Source organism: Vicugna pacos, chromosome 11 (assembly GCF_048564905.1).
Source record: "Vicugna pacos chromosome 11, VicPac4, whole genome shotgun sequence".
Lineage (NCBI taxonomy): Eukaryota > Metazoa > Chordata > Mammalia > Artiodactyla > Camelidae > Vicugna > Vicugna pacos.
Window position 1 is genome coordinate 6867062 of NC_132997.1, and position 15915 is coordinate 6882976.

Below are 15915 nucleotides of genomic sequence, written 5' to 3' on the forward strand. Positions count from 1 at the left end.
GTCTGTTTGGAGGCCAGGAAGGTGGAGAGTGAGTTGAGCCCCTTCAGACAAGGGAGAGCAGGGCCATGGAGGCAGGTGAGAATGCTGCTGGGAGTTAACTCCAGCAGTAGAGGTCTGAGGACTGCCAGCCTGAACCTCAGATCTCAGCCTGGAATTGGGCCTCCTCTGTCTGTTTCCACTCAGTCTCCTAGACCCCTCACATTCAAAAGCCCTCTATGCTGTAGGGTGGAATCCTCTTTCTCATAGGCTGGGTCATGTACTCTAGTCCAGCTCAATTTCCTGCACCCTGGGAACTTCCCTCTACCTCCAAAGGAAGTTGATCCTACCTTCTCTAAACCTCAGGAATAATGTTTCTTTACTTTGAGAAAACTCTTACTGCTCTGCATTGTAGTCACCTGGCAAAATGTCTTACTGTCTGTTATGGGCTGAACTGTGTCCCCTCAAAATCCATATATTGAAGTCATAACCCCCAGCAACTCAGAATGTGACTTTATTTGGAGTACAGCTTTTAAAGAGATAATTGAGTTAAAATGAGGTCACTTGGGTGGGCCTTAATCCAATATGACTGGTGTCATTTTAAAAAAGGAAATTTTGTACACAGAAACATACAGGGGGAAGATGATGTGAGTACACAGGGAGAAGATGACTGTCTATAAGCTAAGGAGAGAGTTCTCAAGGGGAATCAAACCTGCCTACTTCCTAAACTCAGACTTCTGGGCTCCAACCAAAACTATGAAATGATAAATTACCGTTGTTTAAGCCACATTGCCCATGGTGCTTGTTATAGCATCTGGAGCTGACTAATACACTTCCTCTGAAGGTCTGTGCACTCTCATGTCAGGAGTGTAGTCTGCAAGTGAAAACATCCTTCTCCCTCCCCAGTTGGACTGATTCAGCACCCTCAACCCTGTTTCCTCCTGGGACAGCCTCTCTGCCAGGTCCCGTTTCTTTGTCCAGGGAGCCAGATGACAGAACTCAAGGGAAGAGGAGAATGCTGAGGATCAAGAAGGGTAGGAGGCCCCAAAGACAGGAGCAGGATGAATATTTCATTTGTTTTTATTTGGTTTTTCAGGCTTGGTTTGGGGAGTGGCAGCTGTTGGACTATTAAGCCAAGAAGGGACTTCTGAAAGCTGATGCGGCTGGGGGAAGGAAGGGGTGAAAAATTCCAGCAAGGAGACTGGGGTCTGAGGCAGAGGGAAAGAGCAGAGGGGCTTAGCAGGACACCACAGGGCCTGTCATGGGGCCTGGAACATGAACAGCAGTAGAAGACAGGTCTGTGGAGTCACAAAGCCTGTGTCAGGCCCAGGTTAGCAGCAGATTGCAGAGGTTGGTATGGAAACTGGGTCTGAGGAGCAGCAGACATGGTATCAGGGAGAGATGTGAGCTTCTGGATCTCATCGATCCAGTCAATGAAGTAGGAGACACTGGTGAAGGCACTGGGGTAGATGGGATACTTGCAGTCCAAGCCCCAGCTGGCCAGCCCCACCAGAACCCAGGCATTGGTGAGGTCACAGACAAGGGGCCCCCCAGAATCACCCTAGGAAAGAGAAGGAAGTTAGTGTGTGTAGCTTACCCAAATCTGAGAAGACCAGGTAGCAAGGCCAGGCTCATGAGTGTCTGCCATCAGGCTAACTCAAGTGGGCTTCTTTGAACGTCCAACCATCAGTCTCCCTCTGTGATCAAGGTCATTAAGGCAGGCACTGGAGTCATGCTTTAGGAAACTCCTGAGTGACCCTCAGGACAGTCATGGATCTAAATCTACAACACCTGGACTCTTGCTCCCAGGGAGTTCTTGGTGGTCCAGGAAAAGTCTGAGAAGGGACAGCTGCCCCAACAGGCCCAAGAGGACTGGTCTGAGTGGAGCCTGGTAAGGTAAGGCCACTACAGACCCCAGTTCTTGCAAAACCCTGAGCTGCAGCAGAATATGCCCACTTGGGTCCTCCCCTTTATTCATTCATTCATTTAGGCCTTTGGTTTTCTCTCAAATTCTTGGTTGAGCATCCTCAGAAAATACTCATACCCAGGCCTGGCAGAAGCAGCCAGCTTTGCTTGGGAAGCAGGAGGGGTTCCCCAGAAAGCTGTTGGGAATTACTGGAGTCCTGAAATACTGTCAGGGCAGGACCATCTGGTTGAAAATCCTCTCACTTCATCAGGAAAATGGAGGGTCTCATCCTTGGATGTAGGGGCAGTGGAGCAGGGGCCACAGCCATGCTTGCTGCTTTTCCACTCATCTGTCCAACATGCACATCAAGTATCCAGGGCAGCCTCCATCCTCGTGTACAGGGGTGAAATAACAAGGCTCCTCCCTTATGGTGCTTTTGTCAATAAGCCAGCTAGCCTGTCATTGTTAGATGTGGTGTGTGGAAATTAGCCATGAAAGGGACAGGACAAGAAGTTTGGAGGAAGAAAGATTTCCTGAGCTCAGACTCTAAACAGGAAAAAGCCTAACTTTCTGATGCAGGAGCAGAGGGATCAGTAAGTGCAGATGAGGAGAAGAGGGATGAGCCAGATGGAGGATGCTGGGAGGACCTGTAGGGCTGGGAAGGTGAATGGGCTCTAGCCTGATTGATTCCTTTGATGTTCTCAGTGAAATAAGGAGCAAAAGCTCTAGTTGAGAGGGAGGGGTGGGGGAAGCAGCAGCGTGAAGGAGAGAGAGGGGTGTATGGTGTGGCCAGCCAAAAATAACCCTCAAAGATGCCCATCCTCATCTCTGGAACCTGTGGTTATGTCACCTTACCTGGCAAAAGACACTCTGCAGATGTGGTGGAGTTGGGAATCTTGAAGTAGGAAGCTTATCTTGGATTATCTGTGTGGGACCAAGGTAATCACAAGGTTCCTCATGAGGAAAGAGGGAGTTGAGAGGCCAGAGACAGATAAGGAGATGTAAGGACAGAGCAGAGGTTGGAGTGATGTGCTTTGAGGAAGGAGGAAGGGGCTATGAGCCAAGGAAAGTGAGCAGCCTCTAAAAAGCCAGAAGAAAAAAGAAAACATTCTCCTCCAGAAAGAACGTGCCTGGCCAGCAACTTGATTTTAGGCTTTTGACCACCAGAAACCTAAAGTGATAAATTTCTCTCATTTTAGCAACCCACTTTGAGGGGATTGGTCTCAGCAGCCCCAAGAAAGTCATACATGAGGCTTTTTGGAAATAGGGAATGTCCCATCATCCTCTCCACTCCTGCCCTCTGTGGTCCCTGCCTGGAGTACCCCGGCCCTCCCCACAGTGTACTCACTCGTAGTTTCACAAGGCCAGGGGAAGACTTGGTCCTTGTCCACTCCAGGCCTCAAGGATTCACACACATGAGCCATGTGGTTGCTGATATTATGATAAATGGAGATGGGAAGGGCTCCAACAGCCTCCTGGCCCACAGAGAGCTCTCAGAAGACAGAGGGAACCCAACATGAATATATCCCATGCAAAGTGAGCTGTGGTTTGCACTACTGTAGAGAAAGAGAAAACTGTGTATATGTGTGCATAAACTTGTGTGCATGTGTGTCTTGAGTCAGGCCAGGCCAGTGAATTATACCTTAAGTGAGAGAATTGTCTAAGACAGGCCCAACACAGGTACAATTAAGATAGGCGAGGGCAGACCAGGCCAGGACAAAGAAAGCCAACACTTGTTAAGTGCCTACTGAGTGCCAGGCACAGTATTCAAATTTTTATAGGAACCTTATTAAGTGGAGGCTGTTAGTGACCCCATTTCATGGATGAGGAAACTGAGCTAAGGCCACAATCCCAGTTAACAACACATTAATTACTGGACCCAGGTCTGTCCTACACCACAGTTTGAGTACTGAGTGTCCCTGTGGCCCTTCTCTCCTCAGACCTGTTTCTGGGTGCCCTGTGCAGAAGGAGGGACAATTTAGGGGAGAGAAGAGAGCCCTGGGTTGGAGGATGGGGGCCAGAACAGGTGATGTGGTAGAAGATGAATCTAGATGGAAACTCTCAGGTAGCCTGGGGTGACTGAAAGGCTAAGGGAGGCTGGAAGGGGCCATCTGCTGGGACTCCTAGGCATCTAGCTCAGTGGTGTCCTCAAGCTGGGGAGATCTAGAGGAGGAGTGAGGTCAAGGGGCACTGTGGATGTCTGGCAGGCAAGCAGACAAGGGCTCCAGCCCTGAGCTCCATTGGCATGACCTCTGCAAGGGGAAGGCAGATGGAGGACAAGGCTGGATGTGGGGTCTAGGGTGACAGTCAGATGGGGATTCAGGAAGCTGTGGGCTGAACCCTTTGTTTCATATCTGGGTGCAGCTGACTCTGTGAGAAGGACAGGCCAGTCCAGACAGTCAGAAAGTCCATACCCATTGGTTAGGCCTGGGAAACAGGAAACCTAGGTCCACCTCCCAACAACAGGGCAGGTTGCCAAGCTTCTTTCCTCAGGCTCAGCAGCTCACTGGGCCATCATAAAAACTGCTGTCAGCAAGGATCTCCCATAGGCCAGGTGCATCTCATCCCTCCTGTGTGGGTTTCCTGAAGTGACACAGCTTATCAACACAAACTGAGTGGCACTACAAACAACAGAAATGTATCCTCTCAAAGTGCTGGAAGCCAGAAGCAAGACATTGAGTGTCTCTGTGTCTATCCCCCCTCTTATAAGAACACAAGTCTTTGGATTTAGGACCCACAGTAAATTCAGAATGGTGTCATCTTGGGATTTTTATCTAGTCACATCTGCAAAGACTCTATTTCCAATTAAGGTCATATTCTGAGATTGCAAGTGGATACAGATTTAGGGGACACTATTCAAACCACTATATCATCCTTTCAACAATGCCATGAAGGAGACCTCAGAATCCCACAATGTGAATAAGGACACAGGCTCAGGATGTGAAAAGCCCACCAGAAGTTGCAGGGCAGGGACACATTGCAGGGCAGTGTCTCTAACTCTGGAGCCTAACACTCTCCCCTCCACTCCATGGTGCCATCTTTGTAAAAGATAAGATGTCAGCTTGGGAGGCTGGGCCCAAGGGGGATGAAGTGGGTTTGGACTCTGAGCACAGAGCCCCAGGTTGCTCTGCCTTAGTTTAGGTTGTCACTTTCCCTCTCCAGGCCTGTCTGCCCACCTATAACATGGGGCATGAACTTCACAATCCATATATGCAAAAGTGGACTCATATCTCGAATATGGAAAAGCATACAAATAGACCAAGAGCCCCTAAAGGAAAAGACAGACAACCCAAGAGAAAAATGAGAGGGGAAAGAAATCGAAGGGAAACTTTATAGAAGAAGACATCCAATGAAAATAAATATATGAGAATATATTTAATTTGTCATAAGGAAAATGAAGATAAAACCACATTAAGATCAAAATGAGAAAAGATAGAAAGTGTTAAGTGTTGACGAGGACAAAAACTCTCATCCACTGCTAGAATGAGTGGCACTGTGGCAACCACTTCAAGAGGTTTGGTAATATCTGCCAGAGCTGAATATACACATACCTTTTAATCCAACAGTTCTCCTCATGGGCTTCTGTGAAATGCAATATGAAACATTTGGAAGTGAAATGAAATAGAAAGTTTGCAAACTACTTGTATACCCATCAAAAGCAGAAGTGACATAGAACTCAGTGCCTACAACAGACTCCTGTAAGGCAATGAGATAGAACAAACTATAACCACAGGCAACAGGAGGGAAGAATCTCACACATATAATGTGAAGCCATGAAAGACTGACAACAGAAATAAATTATACTTACAGAAAATTCATAATCTAAGGTGTTGGAAGTGAAGATGGTGGTTTTCCTTGAGTGCTGGTGGCAGGAAAGGGACATGAATGGGGCCTTGGGGTGTTGCTCACATGTTGCATCACTGTGTGAAAATTCATCCACTACACACCTATGAAAACAGTATGAATATACTCTTTTGTAAGTATGTTATATTTCAATCAAAAATTTAAAATATGCCTCAAAAATAGATGCTGTCTGAGGGTCCTGCCAGTAGATGCTCGCAGGTGCAAAGGGCTTAGGAAGGGGTAGCCTGGGGGACACTGCCAAGGGATGGAACCCAGGGAAGACACATAGAGGGAGGAAACAGGAAGTACTGGGGGTTCTCCAGAAGGAGAGTAGAGGCAACACAGCCCCCAACCCTCCACCCTCAGCAAAACAGTAAGGACCTGAGAACAGGCAAGGGAAGAACAGAAATGGTCTCACACACTTGGCAGATGGCCTTTCCTGTCGAGAAGTCCCCAGCACACAGCATCTCCTCATGCACAGAGTAGTTCTTGCCTTTGCCAACTCTTTGTTCATATAACATATTACAGACCTTGTTCTCATTGAAGCCCACCTTTCCCTCCTCGATATGGAAGGGTTCGAGCAGAGGCACCGTGAGTATGAGGAGGTAAGAGAAGTGTGCTGCAGCTTAGCTACAAGCCACTCTACTCTCCCCACTATTCTTTACTGCTCACCACTCACCCCTGAGCGTGGGGTTTTCTCAGCATAGCTGAGCTCTCAGCACTGTTTCACTCTTCTACCTCTGCCTAAGGAGCCCTCTCCAGTTTCTCAAACTTTTCCAGTCTCATCCAGTTCCCTCTACCTCTCTCATAGCAACAGACCACAACTCTTTTCTCCCACAAATCCCACCAACACACACCCTTCACTGGTGCTTAGCAACCATCCACCAGCCTACTTACCCTTTCACAAACCATCCTATCCATTCTCCATTTGTCTATCACTAAACATTCTTTCCACCCACCAATCCCTCCATCTATCTTCCTAGCTTTCCTTTTGTCCTCTTCATCCACTCACCCTTCCATCCATTTGACCATCCACCCATCTTTTGACCCATCTCTCCATTCTCCCCTCCATCTACTGATATGTCCACTCACTCCATCTCTCTACCCACTATCCTTCCACCTACCCACCCACCCATCTTCCCTTACCCTCACTCATCTTCCCACCTACCCCTCCCCAATCCGTCCTCTCATCCAATCACTCACTTATTAATCTGTCCTCATGTTAAGTATTTTTTAGACACTAGTGACACAGGAGAACATTTTCAGTTCAGGGAGATCGGGTAAGTGAAGTGAATAAGTAGCATTATTTTAGATCTAATAAATGGTGTAAAGGAAATAGGGAGATGTGATATGAGGGGTTGCCTATTTTAGCTCATGTGATCCAGTAAAACTCCTCAGAGTAGGAGCTGAGTTGTTCATGTACGAGAAATGAGTCATACCAAGATGAGCAAGCAGAGCAAGTGAGGCTAAGCTGACAGCCACGGTGAAGGCCCTGAGGTGGGGGTGGCTGCAGCATATTCAAAGCAGGAAGGAGACCTGGTGGCTGGGATGGCATAAGCGAGGGATGCAGTAGGAGATATGCAGGGAGGATTGGGGGCCAATGTTATTCAGAGCAAAGCTACGGAGTCTGGACTTTTTTTGAAGCATAAATGAGAAGGCACTGAGGGTAGTAAGCAGAGAACTGGAATGTCTCCTGCTCTAAAGGAAACATTCAGCTGTGTGGAGACTGAAGCAGAGCACACAGGGTGGAGCTAGGAGACCAGTCTGGAGGTGCAGGCAAGAAATGATGGTTGATGGGACCAAAGTGCAGCAGTAGAGCACCTACCAGGTGCCAGGTACAGGGCACAGACTGGAATATTAAAACCAGAAAGACAAGGTCCCTGTTCTCAAAGAAGAAGCAGTCTCTCTGTGTGTATTTGTGGATATGGGTGTGGTGTGTTCTGTTTCTGTGAGTATTTCTGTGTGTGTGTGAGTATGTATGGTATGGGAATACTGGGGACATGGTTCTTCTATGACAGGGAGAGTTACTGACACACTAGCAGGCACATCCTACACAGTGAAGATAGGGTCCATCCAAAATGCCTGTAGACTTCTGCTGAGAAACACTGTACCAAGTAATTACATATATATTTGCTTTTTCCACCTAATTACGCACCATAAGCATTTCCCCAAACCATAAGCAGTCCTCTCTTTAATAAAGACTCTTGCTCACAAGTCTTTGCCTATATTTCTCCTTTTTCAATCTTAAAACACTCAAAATTTTTCCTGCATTATTCAGTTCACCTAATAAGCCTACAAAGTAGATAGCTGACCTGGGTTGGGAGAAGAGCAAAGCAGGCTTCAGGGAGGTCAAACACTCTTAAGTCATAATAATTCTAACTTGATCCTGCAGGCTCAGAGGTCAGAGGTCATAAATGTGCTTTCTCTCCACTTTTCCCAAGAGCCTCCTATAGCAACGGGAAATCAGTGTGTCGGTGGCCTGGAACAAACCAGTCCCCAATCAAGACTTCTGAGTTGAATCAAGTCAACTCACATCCATGGTTGATTAAAACCTTAGAGTCAATAGTCAGAAAGACTCCAAGAACCCAATTCTTGATTCCAAAAGTCAAAGATTTCCAAATTTTCAGAGATCTGGACTTAGGGAACACTGAATCTTTAGAATCACACACTTTCACAACTAGGACATCAGTCCAGTCCTTTTGATATGAGGCACGGCAAGCCAAGGACCAGTGGCCACTTTGCCTGGGGACTCCTCTGTCCTCCTCCCTTTCTCCTCCTCCCTGCCTCATCTGTCCCTCAGCCTCTCTTATGCCCCCTTACTTTCCTCATTGAACACCCCCCAGCCAGATATTGCAGGATGTGTTACTGGGTAGCTGCATGTCAGGAGCTGGGAGGCAGGCGGGGATGACATAGGAGGTGAAATTCACAGGAAAGAGCAGCTGCAACACGGCTATGTCATTCCCAAAGGTTGAAATTTGTCAAAGTCTGGGTACATGATAATCCAACTCATGCATATATTCTGGGTGTGCCTGGTGTGCTGGTACAGCTGGGGTGTTTCCAAACAAAACCCGGTAGTTCTCCAGGATGTGAGATTTTTCTGGATGAGGAAGGGTGTATTTTCACCATCATATCTGAGTGTGGGCTATCTTTCTTTGCATCCTCATCTAACTGCCCACAAACCTCTGCGCCCCTCTGCCCCCTATGATGCCAGGCAGCTTTTGTCTCCCCATTTCTAATGATAAGGAGCCCTTCTTTCTTGAGGCTAATTGATATTCTACTTACAACCACAGCATATGGCTTCTCCATCACACACTAGAATTGGAGGAGCATTGAATCTTAGGGCTGGATGGTGGAATAGGGGGAGTCATCAAATGAAGGCCTTTTTGATTGTACACAGAAGGAGTTCTGGTTCAATTCCAGCTCTAACATCAACCTTCTGAAGGCTCCCTACATCCCCCCTTCTGGCCCCACACTTTTCCTGACCCCTCCTTTCTTTAAACATCTTCCTGTCCAAGGGCTGCTTGTCCACACATTATAAGCACTTAGAACAGATTTGTTAAATGAGCAAATGAGCACAGGAAATGGGACCTTGCCTTGTTCCCTGAATACAAGTGGTGAAACATCCCACCTCCCTGAGGTTGCATGCATAGCTCATCCATCCGGACACCCTCCCCCTTGCTCCCCTCCAGCAAGCCCCTCCCTCTCCACACCAACTGGAGCACAGAGCTTCTCCTGACCTCCCCCCACCACTATGTGGTCTGCCCTTCTCATCCATGTTGGGCTTTCTCTTCTGGCAGGATGGAGTCATGGTGAGGTGGGGGCTTGCCACCCTTAATGCCACAGAGGAGCATGCATGGAGTGTGGTACAAAGTAGGTATTGGCAGGACTCTAGGTTCTCAAAGCTCCAGCTCCTGGACCTGGGCTGTGATGCCCCTGCTCCCTGGAGAACCCTCTTCATCTGTTCAGAAGCTGGACACTGAGCCAGGCCCAGGATGAACAGTAAGTTAGACACCTGAGCAGCTGTGTCACTCTCCCAGGGAGCCCTATCTCCCATTTATGTAACCTGGCAGCAGGGTTCCCCCAGTTCACACCAGTGACCACAGCTCCTTCTGGGAACTCAGTTTTGCACAAGTAAGAAGAAGAATGGCCCAGCTGCTGGCCATACACACAGTTCCAACTTCCTGCCTAGAGTCTGATACCCAGGAATGTGGGGACACTGAGAAGAAGCTGTGGTCTGAGGTTGGTCCACACCTCATGGCAGCCAAGACCAACACTATCAGTCTCCTGGGTGCATCTGTGTTGGGGGACAGGTACAAGGGCTGAAGGCAGAGCATGAGGAGGATCAGACAGGTGAGTGGGGAGGATAGTCCAGGTGGAGGGTACACAGGTCAAAGGCAGGGATTACATGCATTTGAAAACCACAGACTGCCCCAGAGAAAAGCCCAGAAGACTGTTGTGGGATGCCCATCACCGCTGTTCTCCCCTTCCCCTGCAAACCCCTCCCCTGCCAGCACCTCTGTTGGCACCCTAGGAGGGAGGACTCACTTGAGAAAGCAGTGGGCAGCAGAAACCAGCCAGTGGGAGTTGATGAGGGTGGCTCCACAGACATGCGAGCCTTGTTTGGCATAGTAGGCTGGCTTGTCAAGGCCACTGGCCCACCACCACATCCAGGTCACCATAGATATTCCCTATCACCTTGGGTTTCCCGCACACTGTGGAGATGCCCCTGCCTCCTATGACAGAGACACTGGTAGTACCTCAGATGCCACTACTAGGGAGGGCCTGTCCACTTCATAGATAGGAAAACCAAGGCCAAGCAACCAGAGGCCTAGCCAAAATGACAGGCTGCCACTGAGAACTGGACAGCAGAGGACAACTGAGCAAGGCCTTTGGAGATGAGGCCACAGTGGTCTGGTGGGTGGAGCAGGGGGATCAAGGGCAGCCACAGCAGCTGACACAGCAGCATCTCCATGGTGACGGATATCCCTGCATGAGCCTGTGAAGGGCTGGGCCATCACAGTCATTACTTCCCTCACTTAGCACACCTCAGTGCCTACTCTGCAGATCCAAGAGCTGCAGGTCTCAGAGGCTGCCAATATTACTTGCTTAAGGTCATGGTTGCTAAGTGCTTGTGCTCCCTCCACTTCATCCCAGTATCTCAGGGAAATAGGTTCACAGGCAGAAGTGTGCAGTTCTGTGTGACCTCAAGAAAGTCGCTCCCCTTCTCTGACCCAGGACCCTCCATTTCTAAAAGAGGGAGAGGGCTAATGAAGACAGCCCTTGTTCTAGGACTCACACTTGGAGGGCAGGGGTGTGCCTAGGCCCCCTGAGAGTGGGCATCCTGGTCTAGGGCTTGTGCTCCCAGGGCCTCAGGGAGGGAAGTGAGACCCCTGGGCCCCAGACTAAGGGCCACTTATTCAGCAGTCCTGGTGCTTTCCTCCAGCCAGCCTCCCAGCCTCAGGGCCAGACCCTGCTACCTGACCCATTCCAGAGCCCCACATAAGTCCTGGGGCAGTTCCCTCCCAGAGGCTCCACGGTGGGGGCCTGTGACCCACCTGTGTTGAGGTGATCTCTGGGCTGCCTGTTTGGAGGCAAGGACAGAGAGGAGATGAGATACAGTGACTCAGGTCACCCAGGCCCTGGTCACAGCGCATCCCACTGAGGCCCTCTTGTGTAACCGGTCTCAACTCCGCCCTGAGGCCCCAGTTGCACCTGAGGCTCCAGGAGCCAACCACTGCCCATCAGGAGTCAGTGCACCACTCTTCACTGGCCTCTTCACACCTGGAGCCTGACCAGGGGTGGCCAAGTCCCTGTTGGAGGACCCCCACAGCTCCAGGGTGGCTGGGGGAAGCAGCAGCATCCAGAGGAGGGCCACAGGCTGGCTTTGGACTTCAAAGATCCACACCCTCATGCCCATTATCAAGCTTGCTGACCCCTGCCTGATCCCCAATTAACCCCTGCCTGACCCTGGCCTGATCCTGGTCTTAACCAGCCTTGAGTCTGGCCCCTAAGCCTGGGCTCTGACCCTTCCCTGACCCTGCCCAAGCCCAGCCCTGCTCCCATTCTGGCCTTATTAACTGTTTAAACAGCTCTGTTGAGGTGTGATTTATATACCATGAAGTTCACTTATTACAAGGGACAATTCAATGATTTTCAGTACATTTTTATTTCTTTATTTTTATTTAAAGAAGTTTTGTATTTTAGAGTAGCTTTAGATTTGTGAAAAAGTTGCAAAGACAATGCAGAATTCCCATAAACCCCTCAACCAGTTTCACGTAATATTAAGATCTTCTATTTGTATGGCTCATTTGTCACTACTGGTGAGTCAATAGTGACACATTAGTATCAACTAAAGTCCATTCTTCATCTCTTTCATTTCTTAAAGTTTAAAGTGTACATTGATGGTGAAATCAAAAGCTTCACAGATGAACAAGAGCTAAAACATTTCAGCACCACCAAAGCAGCTTAATAACAAATACTAAAGGAACTTCTCTAGTCATCAAATAAGAAAAGAGAACAAAAAGCAGAAAGATTAAAAAATAAAAAGACCTAGAAAAGATTGCTTTGGCTGTTCAGGGATTTTGTGTTTCCTTAAAAAATCTGGAATTACTTTTTCTAGTTCTGTGAGGAATGTTGTGAGTATTTTGATGGGGGTTGCATAGGATTTGTGGATTGATTTGGGTAGTGTGGCCATTTTGGACTGTTTTTGATTCCAATCCAAAGCACAAGAATTCTTTCCATTCCTTGTGTCATTTTGGTTTTCGGAGTATAGGTAACCCCCTTGGTTAAGTTTATTTCTAGGTATTTTGATGTTTTCAATGTAATGTAAATGTTTCTGCTGGTTGTAAAATTCTGGTTATTGAAATTAAAAAAAGAGAATGAAGGACCACAAATGGCAAATATCCTTCTTTCTCATGGGTGAGATTTATTCCATTACATATGTATGTATATGCTGCATCTTTATTATCTATTTAAATATTGGTGTACACTAAGGAGGCTTCCATATCTGGGCAATTATAAATACTGTTGCTGTTAATAGCAGAGTTCATGTATCTTTTTGAATTAATTCTTGTTTTGTGGTTGGCTTTATTCCTTTGATAACTATGTAATTTTAAAAAGCTAAAGCTCTAAACATTCTTAGAAACACTGAACAGTACATACATGTAAATTTAAAAATATATGTGCAGTAAAAAAATAAAAGAAGAAGAAGAAAAAGAAATGAGCTATCAAGCCATGGAAGACATGTAAGAAACTTAAAAGACATACTACTAAATGAAAGAAGCCAGTCTGAAAAGGCTACCAACTGTACCATTCCAACCAAATAATAATCTGGAAAAGGCACAGCTACAGAAACAATAAAAAGATCATGGTTTCTAGGTGTTTGGGGAGAGCGAGAGAGGGAGGAATAAATGGAGCACAAGGGATTTTTAGGGCAATGAAGTTATTCTGTATATTACAATGGTGGCTACACGTCATTATGCATTTGTCAAAACCCATAGAATGTACAACATTAAGAGTGAACCATTATGTAAACTGTGGCCTCTGATTGATAATAATGTGCTCATGTTGATTCTTCAATTGCACCAAATATGCCACATTGATGAGTGATGTTGAGGGTAGGGGAGTACATACGGTTGAGTGGGGAGGGCTATGTGTGAACACTCTGTATTTTCTGCTAAATTCTGCTGTGAACCTGAAAGTGCTCTAAAAAAGTAAAGCCTATTAATTGAAAATACATATGTAAACAAAACAAAACAAAACAAAAAAGAAAGTTCGCTGACATTTCCATATCAATTGCTGTAAACCTATGATTAGTATAAGGAAAATTGGCATCTTTACTATGCTGAGCCTTCCAAATCATAAAAACAGTGACTCTTCATTTATTTAGAACCTCTTGCTTTCTTTCATCAGCACTTCATAGTTTTTAGTATACAAGTTGTATATGTATTTTATTAGATTTACAACTACGTACTTCATTTTTTTCAGTAATTACAATTGGTATTTTATTTTGAAAGTATGCCTTATGAATATTTGTTTTTATTATTTAAAAGTGCAGTTGAGTTTTGAATGCTGATATTGCAATGTTACTGAACTCACTTATCAGTTCTAGAAGTTTTTTGTAGATTTTTTTTTTTTGGATTATCTCCAGCTACATAGATAAACATGTCACCTGCAATAGCAATAATTTTATTTTATTTCTTCCTTTAGAACTGGAAGGATTTTCCTGTCTTTTGCAGTATCTATAATTTCCAGTACTATAAAGAATAAGCATAGTAAGAGTGAACACCTTGCCTTGCTCCCAGTCTTAGGGAGAATTCAGTCTTTGATCATAAGAAATAGTTTTAATTGTGGGTTTTTGTAAATATTCTTTATCTGCTTGAGTTGACTTCATCCAAGGAACACAAGGATGGTTCAACATACAGAAATCAATCAATGTAATACACCACATCAACAAGACAAAGGACAAAAATCACATGATTATCTCAATAGATGCAGAAAAAGCATTTGATAAAATGCAACACCCATTTATGATAAAAACCCTCACCAATGTGCGTATAGAGGGAACATATATAAACATGATGAAAGCTATTTAGGACAAACATACAGCCAGCCTAGCACTCAATGGTGAAAAATGGAAAACCTTCCCAATAAAATCTAGGACAAGACAAGGTTGTCCCCTCTCACCACTTCTATTCAAATAGTCTTGGAAGCCCTAGCCACAGCATTCAGGGAAGAAAAAGAAATAAAGGGGATCCAAATTGGAAAGGAAGAGTTAAAATTGTCTCTATATGTAGATGACATGATACTGTATATAGAAAACCCTAAAAATGCCACACAAAAATTACTAGAATTAATAGAAGAATTCAGCAAGGTAGCAGGATACAAGAATAATGTAGAGTAATCAGTTGCATTTCTTTATGCTTATGATGAATCAATGGGAAAAGAAAGTAAAGAAACAATCCCTTTTAAAATAGCACCCAAGGTAATAAAATACCTAGGAATAAATCTAACCAAAGAGGTGAAAGACTTATATATAGAGAACTGCAAGACATTGCTTAAGGAAATTAAAGAAACTTTAAAAAATGGAAAGATATCTCATGCTCCTGGATTGGAAGAATCAATAGTGTTAAAATGATCATACTGCCCAAGGCAATCTACAGATTTAATGCCATCCCTATCAAATTGCCCAGGGCATATTTCACAGAACTGGAACAAATCATAATGAAATTTATATGGAATCAAGAAAGACCCAAAATTGCCAAAGCATTACTGAAGAAAAAGAATGAAGCTGGAGGAATAACTCTCCCAGACTTCAGACAATAATACAGAGTGACAGTTACCCAAACAGCATGGTATTGGTACAAAAACAGGCATATGGATCAATGGAACAGAATAGATAGCCCAGAAATGAACTCACAAACTTTTGGTCAATTAATCTTTGACAAAGGAGGCAAGAACATACATTGGAATAAAGGTAGACTCTTCAGGAAATTGTGTTGGGAAAACAGGACAGCAGCATGTAAATTAGTGAAGCTAGATCACTCCCTCACACCACACACAAAAATAAACTCAAAATGGATTAAAGACCTATAAAAAGACAAAATACAATAAACCTCCTAGAAGAAAACATAGGCTGTGGAGAAATGGAAACCCTCCAACACTGTTGGTGGGAATGAAGTTAGGTGCAACCAATGCAGAAATTAGTATGGAGAGTCTGCAAAAGATTAAGAATAGACTTACCATATGACCCAGCAATCCTACTCTTCAGCATATATTCAGAAGGAATCCTAATTCAAAAAGACACCTGCACCCCAATGTTCACAGCAGTACTATTCACAGTAGTTAAGACATGGAAACAACCTAAATGTCCATCTAGAGGATGACAGGATAAAGAAGTTGTGGTATATTGCCACTTTTGGAATTACTATTCAGCCATAAAAAATGAAAACATAATGCCATTTGCAGCAACATGGATGTCCCTGGAGAATGTCATTCTAAGTGCAGTAAGCCAGAAAGAGAAAGAAAAATACCATATGATATCACTCATGTGGAATCTAAAAAAAAAAAAAAAGGACAAATGAACTTAAAACAGAAACAGACTCACACACATAGAATACAAACTTGTGGTTGCCAAGGGCAATAGGGGTGGGAAGGGACAGACTGTGAGTTCTAGATTTGTAGATAATGAC

General features: G+C 45.4%; 1 pseudogene; it reads right to left on the reverse strand.

Moving 5' to 3' along the window:
- Positions 1-1235: 1235 nt before the first annotated feature.
- Positions 1236-11636, reverse strand: LOC116279511 (putative serine protease 47; annotated as a pseudogene).
- Positions 11637-15915: the final 4279 nt, after the last annotated feature.